This window comes from Schistocerca piceifrons, chromosome 5, assembly GCF_021461385.2.
Source record: "Schistocerca piceifrons isolate TAMUIC-IGC-003096 chromosome 5, iqSchPice1.1, whole genome shotgun sequence".
In the NCBI taxonomy this organism is placed as follows: domain Eukaryota; kingdom Metazoa; phylum Arthropoda; class Insecta; order Orthoptera; family Acrididae; genus Schistocerca; species Schistocerca piceifrons.
This window is the reverse complement of record NC_060142.1, coordinates 511341982-511362572: the sequence shown is the minus strand read 5'-3', so window position 1 is coordinate 511362572 and position 20591 is coordinate 511341982. Positions and strand designations below refer to the sequence as shown.

Genomic DNA, 20591 nt, shown 5'->3' with positions numbered 1-20591 from the left:
GTCCTGACGTCAGTTAGGTTTAAGTAGTTCTACGTTCTCAGGGACTAATGACCTCAGATGTTGAGTCCCATAGTGCTCAGAGCCATTTGAACCAATCTCTTTGGAGGAAATACGCTCGAAGGCGTGAAGTGTCAACTATCAAGTAATTATAATCGGACTACAGTTAACAAGCATTCAGAGTTCAATATACCATTTGTTGAGTCCACCTCCCATCCTTGTAGCTTTGCTTGCTTTCAAATAGTTTCTTTCCAACTTGAAAACCTCGTATTACTCGTCTCGTTCCTTCTTCACCTCTTCCACCACCTTGCCCTCCTCATTCTTCTTTCCTGTCTCCAACCCTCCCACCTCTGATAGGATTGTGCGAGGTGACCAACTGCTGAAGATTCTATTACAACTGCCCAAAGGACGGCAGCACAAAGCCAGATTTCATTTTCTCTTGGCCTCCCGAAATAGTACAAAAATTGTTGAGAAAATCAGCAGTAAATGGTTACATAACAAATTTAATGTGTCTGTACCGCATATATTTCCACCAATGTGACTACTTTCGGTTCCACCTATGTTCAGATCTGAGTATGTGATCTTCAAGAGTAATGTATCATGTTTTTACAAGCAATTTGCTTGCTGCGTCGTAGAACAGGAAGTATTGTATTTTTCTGCGTTGTATCTCCATACACAACAAGCAACCTTACGGTGTGTGGCGGAGGGCACTTCGTGTACCTTTTCCTGTTCTAATCGCGAACGGCTCGCGGAAAGAACCATCGCTGGTCAACCTCCATGCGAGCTCGAAATTTCTCTGACCATATCTTCATGGTCTTTTTGCGAGATATACCTGGCAGGAAGCAATATACTGCTTGACTCCTGTTGGAACATACGTTCTCGGACCTTTAACAGTACAACACAACGGGATGCAAAACACCAATCTTGGAGCGTCTGAAACTAGAGTTAGCTGAGCATCTCCGCGATTACAAAATAAGCCCGTAACGAAACGTGCTCCTCTTCTTTGTATCTTCTCTATTTTTTCTGCAAATCCTATCTGCTACGGCTCATAGGAATGAACGTGTTACACTCTTAGCTGACATATTCAGATCTGAAGATTGTTCAGTAGAACCAAACCAGTCAAATCGTAGGTATAGTATAGGAGTACAGTACAAGCAGAATCTACCATTTGTCTCCCCAAAGAAGCTGGATGCTAGTAACAGGATGGCCCCCACTGAAACGGACAGGAACGATTTCCTTTTCCGTACTTCCCTAAACCGAACTTGTGCTTCGTCGTTGACGTGACGTTCAACCCTGATGTTTATACTTTCAATAGATTTTAATGACATTTTGTAGCTCTTCAAAAGACAAATGATACGACGCGCCAGTAGCCAGTCACTTTCCTGAACCGCATTTCTGATTCATTATGAATCGAACTGCTATGTATAAAATGTGTCATCTCCTGAACTATTTGACGCACAGTGATATAATACTGGAAGTACATTCGTTGGTATGCGTGAATACTGTCTGCAAAATGTGTTGGAAATCGAGTCCATACCGTCCCTATATGTTGACAGTTGTAGTTATTCTGACCACTCGTACATCAAAACTTTTACAGCCCTCTGCTGGCTCTCAGTTGTTTGCAAATGCCGTGTGGCTAGGGCCTCCCATCGGGTAGACCGTTCGCCTGGTTTAAGTCTTTCGAGTTGACGCCACTTCGGCGACTTGCGTGTTGATGGGGATGAAATGATGATAAGGACAATACAACACCCAGTCCCCGAGTGGAGAAAATCTTCGACCCAGCCAGGAATCTAACCCGGGCCGTTAGGTATGACAGTGCGTCGCGCTGACCACTCAGCTACCATTTTTTTTTTTTTTTTTTTTGGCGGACTCTTAAGTTGGTTGCTTAGTATATACTGTATGGTGGTAAAGTTCCATCAACGTACGCTGAATGGCGCCATGTGGTGCTGATTTTCTTGCGCAACAGTTAGCGAACATATGTCAACTTATAATTGTATACAAAAAAAGTGTGTTAAAATCTGCTTGTTTATCATTCATTACATATACATACATATACACAAACTAATCAGTGATCTGTTTTGAGAATTATTCGGGTAATATCTACGATACAGTTGAGAACACTGATCACGTTGCAGTTAAATGATATCGGTGGGTTTTGAACCACCAGATTTTAACACAATGATAAGTCGACACGTGTTTGCTAACTGTTGCGCAAGAAATTCGGCACTACGTGGCGCCATTCGGCGTACATTTATGGAATGTCAAAATATTACGATTTCCGATGTCATGTACGTAATTTCTGTGTTTTAGGGATTTGACCTCTGGTTATTTTTACCTCAGGCTTACGGATGCACAATTTATTAAACTGTGTTGATGCCAATGACAGCACAGCCGATAGCTGTGCTGGAAGTATACGCCGGTCAGTGTATCTCCAGATCCATGTCGTCTTTGACTATCGAAAATTTTTTCCATTACTTTCTCTGCCTTTTAGAAAATGTGTTGTACTAACTAGTATGCAACTGTTTCATGCAAGCCACTAACTTCATTAATATAAATTTCACGCTGGCTGTTGTGGCCGAGCGGTTCTAGGCGCTTCAGTCTGGAACCGCGCGACCGCTACGGTCGCAGGTTCGAATCCTGCCTCGGGCATGGATGTGTGTGATGTCCTTAGGTTAGTTAGGTTTGAGTAGTCTGATGACCTAAGCTGTTAAGTCCCATAGTGCTCAGAGCCCCTTGAACCATTTTTTTAATAAATTTCACAGAAATCCAAAACAATCGTGATCACATTTGACTATTGTTCAAATGGCTCTAAGCACTATGGGACTTAACATCTGAGGTCATCAGTCCTCTAGACTTAGAACTACTTAAACGTAACACATCACACACACCCATGCCCGAGGCAGGATTCGAACCTGCGACCGCAGAGCAGTGCGGTTCCAGATTGAAGCGCCTAGAACCGCTGGGCCACAGCGGCCGGCTGACTCTGGAAATCGGTTGAAGTGTACCTGGTTTACGGTAGTAAAGTAGTAATAAAACATAATCTCTGATGCCGATGAAGTTTTACTGCATGAGTAAAGAAAATGTAGTTAGCGATAATGGTTTTTTTTCCCTTTCATCATGTGGTGGTGTCAGCGAGAGAAAGTTTCGAAATGAATTCAAATTATGCGTAAAGTTTGTTCGAGTCACGAAGTGCTATCATTGTCAAAGAGTGGATGAATATGGTCTGGATAATTTGCGCGCCATGAGTTACGCTGTCTCAAAATATATAGAAAGTTTCTAAATGTAATACTTGTCTTAAACCCTTAGGATAAGTCTTTATCTCTTAGTGAGTAGATTACAGCGCAATTTTAAATCTTTAATTTCGGTCAACAAATTATGAAATACTGGAAAAAAACCATTTCTGTTGCTCCTGGAATCCATTATCAGATATGCAAGCCGTAACTGGAGCCATGTACCGTTTTAGCCGTGCAAATAGCCATGAAGTGTGCTGAATAGGGGCTGAAGTCAGCCTTCTTTCCATCTCTCGCCACATGAGCGTACGTATTGCACCCGGCAATACTATCGAACGTGATAGTTTTGATGGTCCAGGCGTTATAGTGTGGGGAGTCATAATGTTGCATGGGCGCACTGGTCTGCAAATCTTTAAACGTGGCACACTCACCGGTCAATGTTATTGTGATGCTGTAAACATTCCCGGCGTGTATCTTTTCGGGCTTGCACTCGACCCTGACATTTTTATGGATGACAAAGCGTTACCACATCGAATAGAGATGGTGGAGGTGGTGTTGGGACGAGAGGACATTTGGGGAATGGACTGGCCTGCCAGTTCTCCCAACTTAAATCCCACCCAGCACGTGTGGGATGCGTCCGAGAGACGCCCAAAAGCACCGGTGACCCTACAACAGTTTCCAACCGCGCTAGTGGAGGAATGGAATGCCCTACCACAATGACTCCTCTTCAGCCTTGTGGCCAGCATGACACCACATTACAGAGCAGGCTTTGTCGCCTGTGGTGATCCCACACCTATTAAGAACCATGTCACACCTTTTGTTATGTCCATGGGAACGTCAGAAATTGCGGTGACCCCAGTGCAGTTATTGTCTTCGAATGAAAGAGTCATTTTGTTCGTCTCATCACTTATTTCTTTGAATTACCTTCTGCACTGTACCGTAACAGTTCTTTCTATGTGTGGTCCAAGTTTCATGGAGCAATGCGACACGTCATGCCAAATATACTTTCGTCCTTAAGTTTTGCACACCACTGTAGGCCGTGTGAAAGATATCATCTGAGGCCTGAAGACGAGCTCCAGATTAATGAGAAGGTAGAATGCTACAGTAGCGAGGAAGTTGGAAATGGAATATAGAGTGGAAAAAGGAGCGTTTTAATTGGCCATTGGAAGGGCTATGGCAATGGGACAGGTTACTGCCGCGTTTGTAAACAAAACTGAATGCAGTAGTATTGGGCGTTTGATATGTAATGTTACAGGAGAATGCTGAAAATTAAGTAGATTGATAAGAAATGCGATTTTCCGCAGAATCAGCAAGGAAAGGAGTATGTGGTAAACATTGCTACAAAGAGGGACAGTTCACTGGACACTGATTAAGTAACCAGGAAGATACTTCCATGGCAGCAGAGGGAAACACAGAGGGCAAGAGACTGACACAGGAGATGAAGTCTTGGATGGTTCCATAAAATTAGTGACAAGATTGCACGATGTGCAGTGGAATGTCCTTCGTATCTTCAACTCTGGTACACTAGACTACGAGACATCGACTGCTGAGAGTGCTGACCACACGAAGAGATTCATGGAGTAGGCTGATCTCCCTTATCGAAGAGTCTTAAGGCTAACGTAAGCTTACCATGAGATGTTTCCTTGTTCACTCTATCTCCAACGGCACCTGTCCGCAGTGTATCAACTCTAATGTCGCCCTACGCAGTTCTTCTGTGACTTCTCATATGCCATAACAGCGTTTAGCATCTCACAAGGCAGACTACGACGATTAGATCACGATTTCACTTCAACCTTTGTACCCTTCTAGTAACATAACGTGTATCCACAGGACATGTGGCCTGTAATTGAAGAAGTGTCATGACGATCTCTCCATTGGCAAAAGATTCCGGAATAGTCCCCCATTCGGATCTCCGGGAGGGGACTGCCAATGGGGAGGTTACCATGAGAAAAAGACTGAATAATCAACGAAAGGATAGCGTTCTACGAGTCGGGGCGTGGAATGTCAGAAGTTTGAACGTGGTAGGGAAACTAGAAAATCTGAAAAGGGAAATGCAAAGAGTCAATCTAGATATACTAGGGGTCAGTGAAGTGAAGTGGAAGGAAGACAAGGATTTCTGGTCAGATGAGTATCGGGTAATACCAACAGCAGCAGAAAATGGTATAACAGATGTAGGATTCGTTATGAATAAGAAGGTAGGGCAGAGGGTGTGTTACTGTGAACAGTTCAGTGACCAGGTTGTTCTAATCAGAATCGACAGCAGACCAACACCGACAACGATAGTTCAGGTATACATGCCGACATCGCAAGCTGAAGATGAACAGATAGAGAAAGTGTATGAGGATATTGAAAGGGTAATGCAGTATGTAAAGGGGGACGAAAATCTAATAGTCATGGGCGACCGGAATGCAGTTGTAGGGGAAGGAGTAGAAGAAAAGGTTACAGGAGAATATGGGCTTGGGACTAGGAATGAAAGAGGAGAAAGACTAATTGAGTTCTGTAACAAGTTGCAGCTAGTAATAGCGAATACCCTGTTCAAGAATCACAAGAGGAGGAGGTATACTTGGAAAAGGCCGGGAGATACGGGAAGATTTCAATTAGATTACATCATGGTCAGATAGAGATTCCGAAATCAGATACTGGATTGTAAGGCGTACCCAGGAGCAGATATAGACTCAGATCACAATATAGTAGTGATGAAGAGTAGGCTGAAGTTCAAGACAATACGCAAAGAAGTGGGATGCGGAAGTACTAAGGAATGACGAGATACGTTTGAAGTTCTCTAACGCTATAGATAAAGCAATAAGGAATAGCGCAGTAGGCAGTACAGTTGAAGAGGAATGGACATCACTAATAAGGGCCATAACATAAGTTGGGAAGGAAAACATAGGTACAAAGAAGTTAGCTGCGAAGAAACAATGGGTAACAGAAGAAATACTTCAGTTGACTGATGAAAGGAGGAAGTACAAACATGTTCCGGGAAAATCAGGAATACAGAAATACAGGTCGCTGAGGAATGAAATAAATAGGAAGTGCAGGGAAGCTAAGACGAAATGGCTGCAGGAAAAATGTGAAGACATCGAAAAAGATATGATTGTCGGAAGGACAGACTCAGCATACAGGAAAGTCAAAACAACCTTTGGTGACATTAAAAGCAACAGTGGTAACATGAAGAGTGCAACGGGAATTCCACTGTTAAATGCAGAGGAGAGAGCAGATAGGTGGAAAGAATACATTGAAAGCCTCTATGAGGGTGAAGATTTGTCTGATGTGATAGAAGAAGAAACAAGAGTCGATTTAGAAGAGATAGGGGATCCAGTATCAGAATCGGAATTTAAAAGAGCTTTGGAGGACTTATGGTCAAATAAGGCAGAAGGGATAGATAACATGCCATCAGAATTTCTAAAATCATTGGGGCAAGTGGCAACAAAACGACTATTCACGTTGGTGTGTAGAATATATGAGTCTGGCGATATACCATCTGACTTTCGGAAAAGCATCATCCACACAATTCCGAAGGCGGCAAGAGCTGACAAGTGCGAGAATTATCGCACAATCAGCTTAACAGCTCATGCATCGAAGCTGCTTACAAGAATAATATACAGAAGAATGGAAAAGAAAATTGAGAATGCACTAGGTGACGATCTGTTTGGCTTTAGGAAAAGTAAAGGGACGAGAGAGGCAATTCTGACGTTACGGCTAATTATGGAAGCAAGGCTAAAGAAAAAAAAAAGACACTTTCCTAGGATTTGTCGACCTGGAAAAAGCGTTCGACAATATAAAATGGTGCAAGCTGTTCGAGATTCTGAAAAAAGTAGGGGTAAGCTATAGGGAGAGACGGGTTATATACAATATGTACAACAACCAAGAGGGAATAATAAGAGTGGACGATCAAGAACGAAGTGCTCGTATTAAGAAGGGTGTAAGACAAGGCTGTAGCCTTTCGCCCCTACTCTTCAATCTGTACATCGAGGAAGCAATGATGGAAATAAAAGAAAGGTTCAGGAGTGGAATTAAAATACAAGGTGAAAGGACATCAATGATACGATTCGCTGATGACATTGCTATCCTGAGTGAAAGTGAAGAAGAATTAAATGATCTGCTGAACGGAATGAACAGTCTAATGAGTACACAGTATGGTTTGAGAGTAAATCGGAGAAAGACGAAGGTAACGAGAAGCAGTAGAAATGAGAACAGCGAGAAACTTAACATCAGGATCGATGGTCACGAAGTCAATGAAGTTAAGGAACTCTGCTACCTAGGCAGTAAAATAACCAATGACGGACGGAGCAAGGAGGACATCAAAAGCAGACTTGCTATTGCAAAAAAGGCATTTCTGGCCAAGAGAAGTCTACTGATATCAAATACCGGCCTTAATTTGAGGAAGAAATTTCTGAGGATGTACGTCTGGAGTACAGCATTGTATGGTAGTGAAACATGGACTGTGGGAAAACTGGAACAGAAGAGAATCGAAGCATTTGAGATATGGTGCTATAGACGAATGTTGAAAATTAGGTGGACTGATAAGGTAAGGAATGAGGAGGTTCTACGAAGAATCGGAGAGGAAAGGAATATGTGGAAAACACTGATAAGGAGAAGGGACAGGATGATAGGACATCTGCTAAGACATGAGGGAATGACTTCCATGGTACTAGAGGGAGCTGTAGAGGGCAAAAACTGTAGAGGAAGACAGAGATTGGAATACGTCAAGCAAATAGTTGAGGACGTAGGTTGCAAGTGCTACTGTGAGATGAAGAGGTTAGCACAGGAAAGGAATTCGTGATGGGCCGCATCAAACCAGTCAGTAGACTGATGACCAAAGAAAAAAGTAGTCCATTAGGGCCGTGCAATGACAAGTTTTACGCGTCACTGCTGTACTGGTGCGTTGCGACACAGCACGAGATGGTGGCGGTCATGTGATTAGCGTTCAAGATCTGCATTAGGTAGATCGCTGGATCGCGTCCGTATCATTTCTCTTTATTTCCAATTTATATTCTCTCAACACTAGTCATATTATTTTGTACATATTAAATATCAAAGGTAATATGATGCAGAAACACGTGTATTTGCATGAATTTTCACTAATTTTACAATATTAGTTGGTTGTTTACTAATTTTTATCATCACAACAAATATTATATTTATAACTATCGACATGTAAACGATCAAACGCTTAAAATTTTCCTGAAAATGTGTGCCTGTCGAGATTTCCGAAATGCCTTATACCTGCAATCGTGTAAGATACCGAAAACTGCTTTGGATCTGGACTCTTCAATCTGCAGATACAGGTTCAAGCACAAGGGGGAGGGGAAAGCTTGGAGAGCCCAAATCAAACATTGATAAATAGATGATGCGTGGATAACTTTATTCAGTAATACATTTTGTTAAAATATGCCACAATATGAGGCTAATGCTCGATTAATCGTCGGATGTGCTTTCGACATTACAAGATGCAGGGTCATATTTTTCATACAGAAACGACAAACATAAATTAAGACAGCGTCTACTAAATCGAATGAATGCAGTTTTCCCTCATGCTCAAGGGATCTTCAGAGTTTCTACGGAAAATGAAAGCTCGTTTTGAAAAAAAAAATCTTTGTTCCGACAGTTTGGGCGCAAACAATTTATTGCGTAACGCAACATTTTCATAAATATATTTGCCGAAAATTGTCGACGTACGACTGAATTTATTCCAATAGCATCTTCACGAGAAGCAATTTCTCGTTCGTTGTTAACCAAATATGAAGAAGCCTGATGAAAAATGATGAAGTTTTTTAAGTTGCCTATAAAAATAAGAGTCGCATAATATGTTGTTGTTGTTGTTGTTGTTGTTGTGGTCTTCAGTCCTGAGACTGGTTTGATGAAGCTCTCCATGCTACTCTATCCTGTGCAAGCTTTTTCATCTCCCAGTACCTACTGCAACCTACATCCTTCTGAATCTGCTTAGTGTATTCATCTCTTGGTCTCCCTCTACGATTTTTACCCTCCACGCTGCCCTCCAATACTAAATTGGTGATCCCTTGATGCCTCAGAACATGTCCTACCAACCGATCCCTTCTTCTGGTCAAGTTGTGCCACAAACTTCTCTTCTCCCCAATCCTATTCAATACTTCCTCATTAGTTATGTGATCTACCCATCTAATCTTCAGCATTCTTCTGTAGCACCACATTTCGAAAGCTTCTATTCTCTTCTTGTCCAAACTATTTATCGTCCATGTTTCACTTCCATACATGGCTATACTCCATACGAATACTTTCAGAAATGACTTCCTGACACTTAAATCAATACTGGATGTTAACAAATTTCTCTTCTTCAGAAACGCTTTCCTTGCCATTGCCAGCCTACATTTTATATCCTCTCTACTTCGACCATCATCAGTTATTTTGCTCCCCAAATAGTAAAACTCCTTTACTACTTTAAGTGCCTCATTTCCTAATCTAATTCCCTCAGCATCACCCGACTTAATTAGGCTACATTCCATTATCCTTGTTTTGCTTTTGTTGATGTTCATCTTATATCCTCCTTTCAAGACACTGTCCATTCCATTCAACTGCTCTTCCAAGTCCTTTGCTGTCTCGGACAGAATTACAATGTCATCGGCGAACCTCAAAGTTTTTATTTCTTCTCCATGAATTTTAATACCTACTCCGAATTTTTCTTTTGTTTCCTTTACTGCTTGCTCAATATACAGATTGAACAACATCGGGGAGAGGCTACAACCCTGTCTTACTCCCTTCCCAACCACTGCTTCCCTTTCATGTCCCTCGACTCTTGTAACTGCCATCTGGTTTCTGTACAAATTGTAAATAGCCTTTCGCTCCCTGTATTTTACCCCTGCCACCTTTAGAATTTGAAAGAGAGTATTCCAGTCAACATTGTCAAAAGCTTTCTCTAAGTCTACAAATGCTAGAAACGTAGGTTTGCATTTCCTTAATCTTTCTTCTAAGATAAGTCGTAAGGTCAGTATTGCCTCACGTGTTCCAGTGTTTCTACGGAATCCAAACTGATCTTCCCCGAGGTTGGCTTCTACTAGTTTTTCCATTCGTCTGTAAAGAATTCGTGTTAGTATTTTGCAGCTGTGACTTATTAAGCTGATAGTTCGGTAATTTTCACATCTGTCAACACCTGCTTTCTTTGGGATTGGAATTATTATATTCTTCTTGAAGTCTGAGGGTATTTCGCCTGTCTCATACATCTTCCTCACCAGATGGTAGAGTTTTGTCAGGACTGGCTCTCCCACGGCCGTCAGTAGTTCCAATGGAATATTGTCTACTAAAATAATAAAAATTAGTAAAAAACATATAATATTGGAAATTTAATAGAAGTTCATGCAAATACACGTATCTTTTCATCGTATTACCTTTCAAATGTAATATGAACGAAAGATTGTAACTAATGTTGAAGAAGATTAAATTTTTTAAAAAATGAGCGGAATTCGACCCAGCGACCCACCGGTTACGGAGCTTGAACGCAGCCTCCACCTCGTGCTCCAGGTCGCAACGCACTGGAACATCATTCTCTCGAAATCGCCCGAGAAGTGCCGCTAGGGACTTGCACATTACACGGAGGTGACAAAACATCGTGTCGGACCGTCCAGAATGTTCTTCAAACCAAACGCGAACAACTCTGCCCCAGTGACTTGATATCATTGTTTGGCAACATGAAGCCCATGAATATCAGCAAACAGTATCTAAGTAGCCGAAGATAACCGTTTCCAGTGAATCGTCTATGGTCCAATCGATATGGTCACTCGTCCAGACGATATCGTGTTGTCTGCAAAGACACTCACGTCGGTCGTCTGCTTCCATAGCCCATAACGCCAAATTTCCCCAACACTGTCTTAACGGATTCGTTCGACGTACGCCACTCATTGATTTCTACGCTAATTTCAAGCACTGTTGGTTATCTATTAACACTGACAACTCTACGCAAACGCCGCTGCTCTCGGTCGTTAAGTGAAGGCAGTCGTCCACAGAGTTGTCCGTATTCCATTCCCTAAAGATTTCCGAAACGGAACGTCCCATACGTCTAGCTCCAACTACCATTTCTCGTTCAGAGTCTGTCAATTCCCGTCGTGCGGCCACAATCACATCGGAAACCTTTTCACATGAATCACATGATTACAAGTGACGGCTCCACCCAGTGTACTGCTCTCTCACACCTTGTGTGCGCGATACTGTTGCCATCTGTGCGTCATAAGTGCATATAGCTATCCCATGACTTTCGTCATCTCAGTGCAAACAGTGAATAAAATATCACGGGTGACCCCTACAAATGTCCAACGTCAGATTTCGTAAAGATACATCAACTTGTGCGCTACTTTTTCGTAACTATGGAAGAAATGAATGATCCTTGAGCCGTGCTGTGGCTCGCGTTGCTGCTGTCTGTAGGTTTTCGCCCTCTGTTGCAGAACAAACGGTATCCTTTAGTTGGCATGGTTGCGGTTGTTGGTCTTCTTTTCGTGATGACTGGCACTACTCGGTTTCGCAAGAGTTGCCTGTCCGCTAGTAGCAGCAGTAACTGTTGCCCTATCTTTGAGGCGACGTCGTTGTTTTGCCGTGTTGTGTGTGTGTGTGTGTGTGTGTGTGTGTGTGTGTGTGTGTGTGTGTGTGTGCGCGCGAGTTCAGTTGGGGACTGAGGAGAAGCTAAGTCCGCGCAGTGCAAGAACACTCCGGGACCGCTGGCAGCACGCATGGACTGACGGATGGAAGGGCTGTGGTCACAAGATGCACGACTTCGCCGTAAACCAGATCCAGCAAGCTTTAAGGTGAGTGCATATCAATGCAAGTAGAGAAACCCCCACCGTTGTGATATCTCGCGATTCTTCAGTGACTTGGGTTCGGTTGCTGAACGTAGTGTCGCCGATGCGAAGAGCAGCGAGTGAAGTGCTTGGGGAAGGCGGATCTGATTAGCTTTCCTCGACTTCTTATTACTATTTACTGCGTTCATCTTGTTACAATTCGTTGAGTTCAACCAGCGATAATTTTTGTTGCCTGATGGCCGCTAACGCCCCAGTTACCTGCCCTGGGGGTTAGTGTATGTAACGGCGGTGTACGCTTCCTCGCCTTGCCGCTGCTGTCCGATAAGGCGTGTAGTTTTGACAGCATTCTTAATTGTAGGCCGATTGGTGATTCTTCTACTCTGGTGGTAGTGATTCCTTTCTCGTTCCGGGCACTCTAAATACGGGGGACGTAGTGCAGACTGCCGGTTCCGGCTCTGGCGTATTGTTCCATCGTTGCATTTAGTTTATCGGGCGTCAGGCAGCTTCAGCAAGATTATCATTAGTCATTCGTTAGACTGACAGTAGTCTCAGTTACCATCTTGTGAAGTGAATGCAACTCTTGGCTGCCTATCTCACCGGTCGCGAAAGTGTTTGTTGCCGGACCTTCTCAGGGGTCGATTCCTGGAGCACTGTCTGGATCAGTTGCTTGTCTTTCTAAATTAACTTTTGCTGTTGTATTTGCTCTTTTACAGCAGATATCAAATGTTTTTATATTATTGCCGTTCCTGGCGCGTAAGGGCTTCAGCCGTGATTGTGGTCATTTGCTTTAAAATTATAACTTGATATTTGTATTTTAGCAGTAAGTCTTAAGACCTTATTTACTGCCATTCCTGGCTCTATGCTTTCTGCTGTGTTTGTGGCGACTTACATTAATATTTCAATACCTGTAAGTTGTAAATTGCAGTGAGGTCTTAAAGAATTCGTTTATTGCCATTCCTGGCGAGAAAGGCCTTCTGCCCAGATGACAGTGGCTTCCTTTTAAAACATCTACATCCACATCCATACTCCGCAATCCACCTGACGGTGTGTGGCGGAGGGTACTTTCAGTACCCCTATCGGTTCTCCCTTCTATTCCAGTCTCGTATCGTTCGTGGAAAGAAACATTGTCGGTATGCCTCTGTGTGTGCTCTAATATCTCTGATTTTATCCTCATGATCTCTTCGCGAGATATACTTAAGAGGGAGCAATATACTACTTGACTTCTCGCTGAAGGTATGTTCTCGAAACTTCAACAAAAGCCCGTACCGAGCTATTGAGCGTCTGTCCTGCAGAGTGTTCCACTGGAGTTTATCTGTCATCTCCGTAACGCTTTCGCGATTACTAAATGATCTTGTAACGAAGCGCGCTGTTCTCCGTTGGATCTTCTCTATCTCTTCTATCAACCCTATCTGGTACGGATCCCACAGTGGTGACCAATATTGAAGCAGTGGGAGAACAAGTGTACTGTAACCTACTTCCTTTGTTTTCGGATTGCATTTCCTTAGGATTCTTCCAATGAATCTCAGTCTGGCATCTGCTTTACCTACGATCAACTTTATATGATCATTCCATTTTAAATCACTCCTAAGGCCTACTCCCAGATAATTCATGGAATTAACTGCTTCCAGTTGCTGACTTGATATATTGTAGCTAAATGACAAGGGATTTTTCTTTCCATGTATTCGCAGCAGGTAACACTTGTCTACATTGCGATTCAATTGCCATTACCTGCACCATGCGCCAATTCGTTGCAGATCCTCCTGCATTTCAGTACAATTTTCCATTGTTACAACTTCTCGATATACTAAGCATCATTCGCAAAGAGCCTCAGTGAACTTCCGATGTTATCCACAATGTCATTTATATATGTTGTGAAAAGCACGGTCCTATGACACTACCCTGCGGCACACCTGAAATCACTTACTTCGGAAGACTTCTCTCCATTGAGAATAACATGCTGCGTTCTGTTATCTAGGAACTCTTCAGTCCAATCACACAGTTGGTCTGATAGTCCATATGCTCTTACTTTGTTCATTAAATGACTGTGGGAACTGTATCAAACGCCTTGCGGAACTCAAGAAACACGGCATCTACCTTGGAACCCGTGTCTATGGCCCCCCAGTCTCGTGGACGAATAGCTCGAGCTGGGTTTCACACGATCGTCTTTTTCGAAACCCATGCTGATTCCTACAGAGCAGATTTCTAGTCTCCATAAAAGTCATTATACTCGAACATAATACGTGTTCCAAAATTCTACAACTGATCGACGTTAGAGATATAGGTCTATGGTTGTGCACATTTGTTCGACGTTCCTCCTTGAAAACGGGGATGACCTGTGCCCTTTTCCAACCCTTTGGAACGCTACGCTCTTCTGGAGACCTACGTTACACCGCTGCAAGAATGGGGGCAAGTTCCTTCGCGTACTCTGTGTAAAATCGAACTGGTATCCCATCAGGTCCAGCGGCCTTTCCTCTTTTGAGCGATTTTAATTGTTTTTCTATCCCTCTGTCGTCTATTTCGATATCTACCATTTTGTCATCTGTGCGACAATCTAGATAAGTAACTACAGTGCAGTCTTCCTCTGTGAAACAGCTTTGGAAAAAGACATTTAGTATTTCGTCCATCTGTTGTATCTGTATTTAATGGTGGGAGTGGCTCTGAGCACTATGGGACTTCACATCTGAGGTCATCAGTCCCCTAGAACTTAGAACTACTTAAGCATAACCAACCTAAGGACATCATACACATCCATGCCCGAGGCAGGATTCGAACATGCGACCGTAGCGTCGCGCGGTTCCAGACTGAAGCGCCTAGAACCGCTCGGCCACTCCGGCCGGCTGTATTTAATGGTGATTTGCTAAATTGTAACTCACTGAAAACACTATTACTTACACTGTTGTTTATTCCTTCATTAATAACGTGTGGTATTTTTTTATTTATTGTTGAGTCTGGAATTACTGAATTAAAATAAATTGGGTGTAACTGAAAAAGGCAACCAATAGTAACTGATTACGGCCCCATCCGCAATCGTAACCGAATCCTGCCTTCCCTTGACTACAAGGTTTCAATTCTTTTCGGCAAATGCCCCAAAGTTCATCTACATAACCAATACCTATACAATATTTTCGTCGTATCGACTGTTCTTGAACTTTGGACCTCAGATGGAACTTTACGTGATGTTGCCTCTGCTCTTGTCCAATGTAAACTGCAGAAGGCCAGCAACGGCGGAAAAACACTTTTCTGATGGTAGGTAGGCGCAGCGAGCGTAGCAGTCAGCTGATGGGGAGTGGGCCCCACGTAACCGCCAGCGTCACGGGTGGGCGACTCGCCGGGCAGAACGTGGCGGCCGGCGCCTCCAATGAGTGGGACTGGCCCGCCGTGTGTGTAGGCGACCTTCGCGCGCGCCGACGCACCGCCGGCTGCTGCGCATCCAACGCACGCAGTCGCCGAGCCTCGACCCGCGAGGCCGATTCGATACCCCTGCCTGTTGACCTACTGAAGTGGCTCGCAGCTTTCATCGTCCGCTGGCCGCCTGGTTGAAGGTGCCCTGTGACGGAAACTAGTACGCCGGTCACACGTATTTACAGTTCTCCACCTTAGAAGCGGTGTCGTCTTTCGATACTTAGCATGTAAATTTTCTGGACACAGTACGGCGTGTTTTCAATGACGGTGCTGGTAAACCTCATACGTTACATCTACATTTACATGATTAGTCTGCAATTCACATTTAAGTGCTTGGCAGAGAGTTCGTCAAACCACAATCATACTATCTCTCTACCATTCCGCTCCCGAACAGCGTGCGGGAAAAACGAACACCTAAACCTTTCTGTTCGAGCTCTGATTTCTCTTATTTTATTTTGATGATCATTCCTACCTATGTAGGTTGGGCTCAACAAAATATTTTCGCATTCGGAAGAGAAAGTTGGTGACTGAAATTTCGTAAATAGATCTCGCCGCGACGAAAAACGTCTTTGCTGTAATGACTTCCATCCCAATTCGCGTATCATATCTGCCACACTCTCTCCCCTACTACGTGATAATACAAAACGAGCTGCCCTTTTTTGCATCCTTTCGATGTCCTCCGTCAATCCCACCTGGTAAGGATCCCACACCGCGCAGCAATATTCCAACAGAGGACGAACGAGTGTAGTGTAAGCTGTCTCTTTAGTGGACTTGTTGCATCTTCTAAGTGTCCTGCCAATGAAACGCAACCTTTGGCTCGCCTTTCCCACAATATTATCTATGTGGTCTTTCCAACTGAAGTTGTTCGTAATTTTAACACCCAGGTACTTAGTTGAATTGACAGCCTTGAGAATTGTACTATTTATCGAGTTATCGAATTCCAACGGATTTCTTTTGGAACTCATGTGGATCACCTCACACTTTTCGTTATTTAGCGTCAACTGCCACCTGCCACACCATACAGCAAGCTTTTCTAAATCGCTTTGCAACTGATACTGGTTTTCGGATGACCTTACTAGACGGTAAATTACAGCATCATCTGCGAACAACCTAAGAGAACTGCTCAGATTGTCACCCAGGTCATTTATATAGATCAGGAACAGCAGAGGTCCCACGACGCTTCCCTGGGGAACACCTGATATCACTTCAGTTTTACTCGATAATTTGCCGTCTGTTACTACGAAATGTTCGATTTTCAAACAGGTGAGCAAAACTGAACGTACGCAGACATTTCTCTCTTTACTTATTCTGATCATCACTAAACTGACACGCAATATTTTTTGGCGAAACGTAATCTGACTTTCAATTATCCCTACAACAGAATGACTGACTAACAATCACCTATACCGTTCATCAATCACTTACCTCACAAAAATTTTCTTTACTCTAACTACCGCAATACAGCGAGCGCCAATACTGCCAGCTAAATTAAAGATTCTAACTACTGAAGGCACTAACTACTGACAGGCATAGTTAGCAAATGAAAGATTTTGATAGAGAACAAACTATGTATTTACCTTAATAGTGTTCAAAAGTCATAATATACCGGGTGATCGAAAAAAGTCAGTATAAATTTGAAAACTGAATAAATCACGGAATAATGTAGATAGAGAGGTACAAATTGACACACATGCTTGGAATGACATGAGGGTTTATTAGAACCAAAAAAATACAAAAGTTCAAAAGATGTCCGACAGATGGCGCTTCATCTGATCAGAATGACAATAATTAGCATAACAAAATAAGATGATGTTCTTTACAGGAAATGCTCAATACGTCCATCATCATTCGTCAACAATAGCTGCAGTCGATGAATAATGTTGTGAACGGCACTGTAAAGCATGTCCGGAGTTATGGTGAGGCATTGGCGTCGGATGTTGTCTTTCAGCATCCCTAGAGATGTCGGTCGATCACGGAACACTTGCACCTTCAGGTAACCCCAAAGCCAATAATCGCACGGACTGAGGTCTGGGGACCTGGGAGGCCAGGCATGACGAAAGTGGCGGCTGAGCACACGATCATCACCAAACGACGCGCGCAAGAGATCTTTCACGCGTCTCGCAATATGGGGTGGAGCGCCATCCTGCATAAACATCGTACGTGCCAGCAGGTGTTTATCAGCTAGGCTGGGGACGATGCGATTCTGTAACATGTCTGCGTACCTCTCACCAGTCACGGTAGCAGTTTTGCTGTCCAGCACAATCTGTCGGACATTTTGTGAACTATTTTCTTGGTTCTAATAAAACCCCCTGTCATTCCAAGCATGTGTGTCAAATTTTACCTCTCGATCTACATTATTCCGTGGTTTATTAACTTTTCATATTTATACTGACTTTTTGATCACCCGGTATATATCAGTTGATGACATCCAGTCTTATAAATTTCCTTTTTCTGACGGACACACGTCCAGGCCGTCCGCTCTCAAAACTCTGTCATCTCTCTCCCAACATCCACCACTGCTGGCGGCTCACCTCCAACTGCCCAACGCTACGCGCTGTTCACATCCAACTGCCCAACACTACACAGGCAAATATTCCAACAATGAGTCCAGCCAGCCACAGACTGCACACAGCGCAGTCAGTGATTTTCATACAGAGCATTACGTGGCGTTACCAACATAAAAACCTAAACAGCCTAATTTCACATGGTCACGTGGGTCTGCACCACACTCGAATCTTACTATCAGCTTGTAATGTCTCTTGCAGCGGTCTCTCCGCGATATTTTCAGAAATTTTATAAATTATATAAATCAGTACATATCTCGAAATATCTCTTCTTATCTTACTGACTGTCAATGCAAAGTAGTTTCAAGCCCAATTATTCCTTGGAGCGTCCATTTACTCCATGGAATAGCTGCTCTGCTATCTATGTTTTCTCTTACGAAAAGAATGAGGGGACTTCTTGCCGATTAGTCGTGAAAGAAGGAGGTATATGTATGTATTGTTGGGCTAGTCGCCATCTTGATGAGATTCTGTATGAGAAGGAATTTAATACATGAACTAAACTAAAGTAAGTGTGTTCGCGTATTATTTAACTGTTTATTATTGACAGTGTCCGCTTACGCTGTGTTGCACGGGATCAGTGGGGAACGTCTGATTTACACTGGACGAACCTGCCGTTTTGTATGCTCAAGATATCCAGTTACTTCAAATAAAAAGGCTAACACGGTCTTACCAGCAGATCTCTGGTCTTCCCCATGTGATCACCGAAAGTTAATAATTATTACAAATGTTTCTAGGAGATCGACTGACAATTTTCGTCGCACCGAGACTTCTAAATTGCTTCACTGCCTTATGGAATTTAAGTTAAGCTCAATTTAATCAGGATAGAACAGTATTGAACTGTGTGAATGTCATAAGTCTGCTTTGTCAATGAAAATTCCCTTAATATATGCATGTTTTTACTATCCTAATCAGTGAAGCTAAATCAGGCCGGTGTGAGAGAGGTTTTTAAATTTTAAAAAACATTAAAAGCTCTTACCAACTGAAACCGGGGCTCGTCTGACCAGGCAGTGTTTTCCAGTCGTCTAGGACCCAAGCGATAAGGTGACGAGCCCAGCAGAGGAGCTGCAGGCGATGTGCTGTTAGCAAAAGCACTCGCGTCGCCCTTCTACTGCCACAGCCCATTAACGCCAAATTCCGCCAGGCTGTCCTAACAGAAATGTTCCTCGTACGTTCCACACTCATTTCGGCTGTTATTTCGCGCAGTGTTGCTCTTCTGTTAGCACTGAAAACACTACGCAAACGTCGTTGCTCTCGCTCGTTAAGTGAACGCCGTCGACTACTGCACTGTCCGTGGTGAGACGTAATACTTGAAATTTGATGTTCTGGGCACACTCTTGACACTGTGGATTTCGGAATACTGATTTCCCTAACATTTTCCTAAATGGAATGTCCCATTCGTGCAGCTGTAACTACCATCCCGCTTTCCGTCGTGCGCCCATAATCATGTCGCAAATCTTTTAACTTGAGCCACCTGAGTACAAACGACAGCCCTGCCAACACACTGCCCTTTCACCCTTGCATACGCAATATTACCGCCATCAGCATACGTGCACATCGCTGTCCCATGACTTTTGTCATATCTGTGTAAAAATAACATATATTCGGCAGAAAAAGCTTTTATTGGCGGCTTTAGTTTCTTACAAACTTAATTTACTTTTGCCTGTAACAGCAAATGGCTATCGGAAGCAGTTTTTGTTTCGTTGCACTACTTTCTTCAACCCCTCTGCGTAGACATTTTCCACCTAGGAGCTGAAGCATTTGGGAGGTCTTCGTCGTCATTTCAAACCGCTGTCCACTACGCCATTTTTTCAAGTACTAGAGGAGTTTATGGTCACTGGCGGCGAGGTTGGACGTGGAGAGTAGTAGGCCCCAGTGGTTCACAACACAATTCAACTAAATACCTAGGTATTACAATTACGAACAACTTCAATTGGAAGGAACACACAGAAAATGTTATGGGGAAGGGTAACCAAAGACTACGTTTTATTGGCAGGACACTTAGAAATTGTAACAGACCTACTAAGGAATACCGCTGCGCGGTGTGGGGTCCTTACCAGATAGGACTCACGGAGGACATCGAAAAAGTTCAAAGAAAGGCAGCACGTTTTGTGTTATCGCGAAATATGGGAGAGAGTGTCACAGAAATGATACAGGATTTGGGCTGGAAATCATTAAAAGAAAGGCGTTTTTCGTTGCGACGGAATCTTCTCACGAAATTTCAATCACCAACTTTCTCCTCCGAATGCGAAAATATTTTGTCGACCTACATAGGGAGGAACGATCACCACGATAAACTAAGGGAAATCAGAGCTCGTACGGAAAGATGTAGGTGTTCATTCTTTCCGTGCGCTATACGAGATTGAAATAATAGAGAATTGTGAAGGTGGTTCGATGAACCGTCTGCCAGGCACTTAAATGTGATTTGCAGAGTACCCATGTAGATGTAGTTAATGGCGGGACAGCGGCAGGCGTTTTCAGTACGCTCTTTGCACACATTTGTATTCCGACTTTTTCGGTGACAGTCGTGTAAATAGTAGTGTGTCCAACATGAGGAAATCCATCAGCATTAGCTCATCTTCGCTGAGATTGCAACTTTCCTGTCCACTTATTGCATTATTTCAACGATCTGGATACTG

General features: G+C 43.2%; 1 protein-coding gene across 2 annotated transcripts in view; it reads right to left on the bottom strand.

The window, feature by feature from the left end:
• LOC124798206 (V-type proton ATPase 116 kDa subunit a 1) overlaps positions 1-20591 on the bottom strand; it is a 660233-nt gene that overhangs the window by 393651 nt on the left and 245991 nt on the right. The gene's annotated exons all lie outside the window — the stretch shown is intronic.